This window comes from Ranitomeya variabilis, chromosome 1, assembly GCF_051348905.1.
Source record: "Ranitomeya variabilis isolate aRanVar5 chromosome 1, aRanVar5.hap1, whole genome shotgun sequence".
NCBI classification, from domain to species: domain Eukaryota; kingdom Metazoa; phylum Chordata; class Amphibia; order Anura; family Dendrobatidae; genus Ranitomeya; species Ranitomeya variabilis.
In genome coordinates, this window is record NC_135232.1 from 739196644 (window position 1) to 739202877 (window position 6234).

At 45.2% G+C, this 6234-nt stretch overlaps 1 protein-coding gene across 1 annotated transcript in view; it reads right to left on the reverse strand.

Moving 5' to 3' along the window:
* TRAF3 (TNF receptor associated factor 3) overlaps positions 1-5695 on the reverse strand; it is a 160327-nt gene extending 154632 nt beyond the window's left edge. The window contains exon 1 of the mRNA XM_077269003.1: positions 5236-5695. The gene's annotated coding sequence lies outside the window, so the exon portion shown is untranslated. The remainder of the gene's footprint in view (positions 1-5235) is intronic.
* Between the last annotated feature and the right edge of the window lie 539 nt (positions 5696-6234).

A 6234-nucleotide genomic window follows, 5' to 3' on the forward strand; every position in this document is an offset into this window, starting at 1 on the left:
TTTATAATGTATCAATAAAATTATTCCTTTTATTTTTGAAATTTGTTAGTGTTCTTGTGCTCCATGTTCTTTAATTTATTCCCTGCCACAAGGGTGCAGAGAGCTGCTGCCTTAGTGCAGGCGACGATGACGTCAGCAAGGACGATCTGCTGAACTGGTGGAGCAGGAAGCTGTTACCACCGACATCATCATCCTCATCATCATCGTCCTTCCTGGATCCTTGGGAGAACTTTACACTTGGGGAAATACCATTTTCTTGTAATATCATGCAATGCATCCATCTACACATCAGTGTAAATGGCTCGACTTGTCTGATTGATGCCAGGTGACACTGCGACTGTTGTGGCGACAGATGACTCAAGGCTAAAGATCGCTTATGCCACTGAGAATCCAATCCAATGTGGTCGCATTGTGACCTGCAATAATAAAAGTTGGAATCAGCTGATCACATTGCCTGGGGGCTCGCAATGCACCCCCATTCTTCTGTGACACCCCAGGAGTTTGGTTGTCACAGTGGTATTGCCTTCCTCACGGGGAGGGTGATGCCATGCTTGGAAGCAACGAGGATCCCTTTGTCAGGTAACATGTACACACAACACTGTTCTGACTCCAGGCCAGGAGGGGGATCTATATCTGGTTTCAAGGGAGCTTCTCTATATATATTCTGGCTGGGGGAAGAGTTAGTCAGTCTGTCAGAGGGAGAGACAGAGAGAGTCTGTCAGGAGCAAGCTCGGACTGGCCCATAGGGTAACAGGGAAATCCCCTGGCGGGGCCCCTGTGCAAATCTGAGCCCCCAACCCCACTATATGGGCAGTACATGGCATAATTCACTTTATTCACTCTGTACAGAAAAACTAAGCATCTCATTCATTAACCAAACTATCCAGTTTTGTATTTATTTATATATATATATATATATATATATATATATATATATATATATATACATACATTTGTGAATGAGAATAATGTAATATTCGTATACAGGTGAAAAGTGGGCCCCCCAAAGTCAATGTAACTGGTGGGCCCTTGGCACCCCAGTCCAACACTGGTCAGGAGTGAGGAGTGGAAAGCTGGGGCCGTGCAGACACGATGTTCTGCAACTCCTGGAAAGAGAAGAGAGACAGAGCAGATTGTAAGAGACTGTGAGGGGAGAAGGAGCAGAGGAGAAGTTAGGAGCTGGAGGGGAGCCACGACTGAGCTCCCTCTGCGCTAAAGCGCAGAAACCGGAGGCCAGAATTCCAAGGCTGTGGGGGAACTGTATGCCCCACAGCATAAACCAGCGGGCAGGAGATTGTCCACCATTACATCCGAAGGCACAGCACCATACAGAGCCCGAAGTCGCAGCAAGTAGGGACACCTGTAAAAAGGCTCGAGTTGCCTGCCATACGGATATTGTCCTATTAATAGGACAAAGAAAGGAAGCAAGGACCTTGTGTGAAGCCTTAGGCAGCAAGGGACTACAAGACAGCGCAGTAAGCAAGGCTTCCAACCCCACCTCGCTAGGGGGATTCCAAATCTTTTTCCAGGCTGGCCGGACCTCACCATCACCTGTGATCTGGTACCCTGGACTGTGGCTGCCTACTACCAGTAAAGGTAAAGAGACTGCAACCTTGTGTTCTCTGATTCTTTCCGGCACTACACCGTCGGTCATCTTTGCCTACTACACCGGGAGCCCTGGGACTAGGCTTCACCTGTGGGAAGCCATACCATCCCTGCTGCCATAACATCATTCCCAGTGGACCCCTTTAAGTAGCGTCGGTCATCCCTGACCGAATACCACAGATGGCATCACGAACAAACTTTATTCTTTATTCACAACAACCCCTTTAAAGACCTTTCTTTTTACTTGGATGCCCAGGGCCACGGACCGGGTCACTGCCAACGTGGCCACCCCTTTAAGGACAGAACTGGCCCGGTACCGAATACCCCACGGTCCTAGTGGGTGCCCCACTTCTGCAGTACCCCACGACATACGTACAGTAATCCGTGCATCCTGTTGCCCCAATATAATATTTCAGATGTTCTTTACCTAACATGTCTCACAGGCAGCGTTAATTCACACATTGCGGTAAAAAAACACATGAAAAAGAAGAATTCCTTTTACTGTGGATTTTCAGTGGGGTAATTGGCAGCATAGCTGAGGCCAATAACAGCTGCTCGGCGGGGACACTGGGTATCGGACCCTACCGATCTGATATGCTAAGGATAGGTCATCATCAATATCAACGCAGTGAACAATCCCTTTAAGATGGTGGAGGAGACAAACCCTCTGCTGTTAGGATTCATGCACACAGATCTGGTGAAAATCCCCGGACCTAATGCTACAGCTGAAGGTTTGTTGCAATGCATCAGTGTAAGAAAAAAGCGGCTGTATATCTGTCTGCCCGATACATTGTAACAACCTACATTTTATACCTCCCCCACAATTCTTCCTTCTACTGTTATGGCTGCCATGATGAGTAAATCCTTCCTGCTGATGCCGAGCATCAGTCATTCTCCCTTTTATACCACTGTGAGCGTGTCTATAGCGCCGGTGCCGAAAATTGATCTGATCGTCACATATATACAAGAGACCACCAGGATATCCTCTTAGCATACAGCTTAGCTGCTAGTCAGGGTCAGTAACCACCACGTCCACCAGATGGCGACACAAATATACCACCACCTTGACGGCTCATAGCTGCAGGGCGCCAGATGGCGGCACATATGGAGGTCTATGGGACCCTATTAGATTTTAACATGCTTCCAATTATCTCTCCACCACTGAACAGTGTGAGAACGCTGCACTTAAAGGGGTTGTCCACTACTATGTTATGGATGAAGGCCGTTTCATCAGATTGGACAGAGTCGGGTCTGAAACCAGCTAATCAGTGACAGTCATAAGTAAACAGGAAATGGAGCCAAAGCAGTACAGCTGCATACACCTTCTATTGGTCATTTTTAGGCACTGCACCCTAGGTCACATGCACTTCAATAGACACTGTGCTGCAGTACCTGATAATGGCCACACACAGTGTGCGGCGCTGTGGTGTTCTCTCTTTCTTCCAGCCTGGTGCCCAATCCCCTCACCAGGACAACCCCTTTAAATCACTACAGGTCTCTATGATGATTATTATGTGCAGGCATCTCTTTCTAGTTCTGCTACCATAGTCAGCCATGTTAGATCTAATTTCACAGTCATGCACAAGCGTCTTACCAATTTATGTCAGTCCGCCTGATTGCTGCGAGCTCTAATCTCGGGTCTTCTCCTTCTCCCCTCTCACAGCATAAATCTCAGACAGAGCCCAGCTGCAACTGCATCCCCCCTCCTCTCTGTCCAGCATTTACGGAGAGGCTCTAGATGATTTTTTGGGGGGTGACCAAGGAGGTTTCTCATAATTTATAAAGATCAGTCAGGGAAAGGCACACTGTAGGGTTAAAGGGGTTGTCCACTACTTTTATACTGATGACCTCTACTTAGGACAGAAAGGGGTTGTGACCCCAGGCATCGCACCCCCCACCGATCAGCGGTTTCTGGCTCTGCCTGAATGTTAATTGCAGGAAAGATATATATCTTGGTACCGTGTTAGCCAGTGGATAGAAAAACATTTAGAATTGAGAGTCCTCAGTGGTTGATACCTTTTAATGGCTAACTGAAAAGATGGTAACAAATTGCAAGCTTTCGAGACTACATACGTCTCTTCATCAGGCAAAGACTAAAACAAATTCTGAAGAATCACATATTTATGCACAACATAGTATAGAAAAAAAAAAAAGGATGTTAGTTGTGGAGTCGAAAGAGCACAGCGCCATTATCTGTATTGTGGCTGCAGTGGGGTACTGCAGATCCTTCCTAATTATCCGATAGGGGCAGATGTGCAGTACCGACTGTGGCCACTATACAGATTATGGAGCTGTGCAGATCTGCAATTCATAACCTGGTTCCAGTATTGGCCAGATGTTATCGGTGGGAGTGCCGGGTGTCATCCCCCCACCGATTTGGAATGGATGGCCTATCCTGTAGAAAAGTAATGGCCAATCCCTTTATAAACTGATTTATGCGTATAAGGATCACTTTGCTGTACAGCGGCTCTGGGCTTGAATCTGACCAGGGATAATATCTGCATGGAGACTCTTTGTTGGGCCCACACTTCAGAGTATAAAGTCTGAGATCAGAGCCCCCACTAGAGCAGTTATATTCCCCCGCACAGTGCTGCAGACTATGTTACCGCTACAGAAAATAATAAGAAATTCATCTTTCCACAATCCAATCCAGAAGTGTCAGACACCGTTCATGTAAGACCGTGGAGACCCCTAGCTGCCATCAGTAGTACTGCACCCCCAATTACATTCTACAACCGTCTCATTACTTCATCTCATCACACATTAATCTCATATAACGGGTCCGACAAGACATTATATCCAGGTTTTTATTTATATATTCTTAATTGGGGGGGGGGGGGGAAATCTAAATCATCAGTTAGGTGAACGCCATCATACTGTACCATCAGTAAGCCATTTTAGAGAAGATAAAATAAGACGACTACACGAAGAAAAATAATTTTAAAATAATCCGATCCTGGAACATAATCCAATTAACAAAATAATAATAATACTAAATAAGTGGATATATTTGAAAAAAAGACCTGGTTATAATTCACTTAAAATTTGGGTATCGCTTCCAAAGTATTAGATAATTGTTATATTAGTGACAGCGGATACATTTCTGTTACAATGTAACATTTTATTTCCTTGGATGACACAGCATCGGTCCGCACCGTGCCATGCCAGGAGTCATGAATATTTGCACCGTGATCCTGGCAGATGCGAATCGCTCAGTCATAGATGTATTTATTCCTGCAGTCACTATACTGAGGGAGCCCTATATTACGCTTTCCTGCATTGATCCAGTGCACAGCGCTCTGATCCCCTAACACTGCGGTATCGGTACCCAGGTTGGAGAAGGGGGGTGCACATATTTATTCCTATGCACCATATCTGATCACATACGGATGCAATCAATCACTGTTGCACCTGCCCCAGCGCTGGCATGGAGTGTAACCTCCTTTGCAGCTCTCCCTGTCTCTGCATCCAGCATGCCAACATGGGAAACAAGGGCAGTTTTTGCAGCAAAAACCCATGGAAAAAAAAAAATGTAAAAGGACATGCACATCCATTCATTTTCCTTAAGTGCTCCCCCCTCCAGAGCACTAAGGTCACCCATCACAGTGCACATTAGCACATTGCACTTACCTTTTCCTCACTTTATTGAATTCTGCGCTGGCTCTTAGCACCAGAGCTCTAGATTCCATTGTAAAATAAAAATAAAATATATATATTAATTAATGCAAATGAAAAAGTAAATTACAAGCAATACTGGTGTGCTGGCGCATAGGTAAGCGAGCAGGTAGGCATGGGATAGGTGCACAGGAGATGGCAGCATGTCATCTGTAGGCTGCTGGGAGGAATGAGGCCATTGCGGTGCTGAGGGGTCAGGGAGGAACAGATGCTGCAGCTGCAGATTCTAGAGCAGACAGCATAGCACCCATAGCACTGCTGTACTCCGGCTGGGTGCCACCAGTGCACAGGGGGACTGTCTGTATAAAGGATTGCCTGAAAGAATGAAAAGGAGCGTATAGGCAGCGCTCACCCCCTGTGCAAATGGTAATGGTTGAGCCCGAGGAGGAGAAAAAAAAAAAAGATCAGGTTGGGCAGTTTTTGCACAGCAGTCTGTGGATGGCATGGAAAAAAATATTGAATTTAAATGTAACATTGTATCATCACCTCCAGATCATCAGTATATACAATGTATCATCACCTCCAGATCATCAGTACATACAAAGGATCATCACCTCCAGATCATCAGTATGTACAATGTATCATCACCTCCAGATCATCAGTATATACAAAGTATCATCTCCTCCAGATCATCAGTATGTATAATGTATCATCTCCTCCAGATCATCATTATATACAAAGTATCATCACCTTCAGATCATCAGTACATACAATGTATCATCTCCTCCAGATCATCAGTATATACAATGTATCATCTCCTCCAGATCATCAGTATGTACAATGTATCATCTCCTCCAGATCATCATTATATACAAAGTATCATCTCCTCCAGATCATCAGTATATACAATGTATCATCACCTCCAGATCATCAGTATATACAAAGTATCATCTCCTCCAGATCATCAGTATGTATAATGTATCATCTCCTCCAGATCATCAGTATATACAAAGT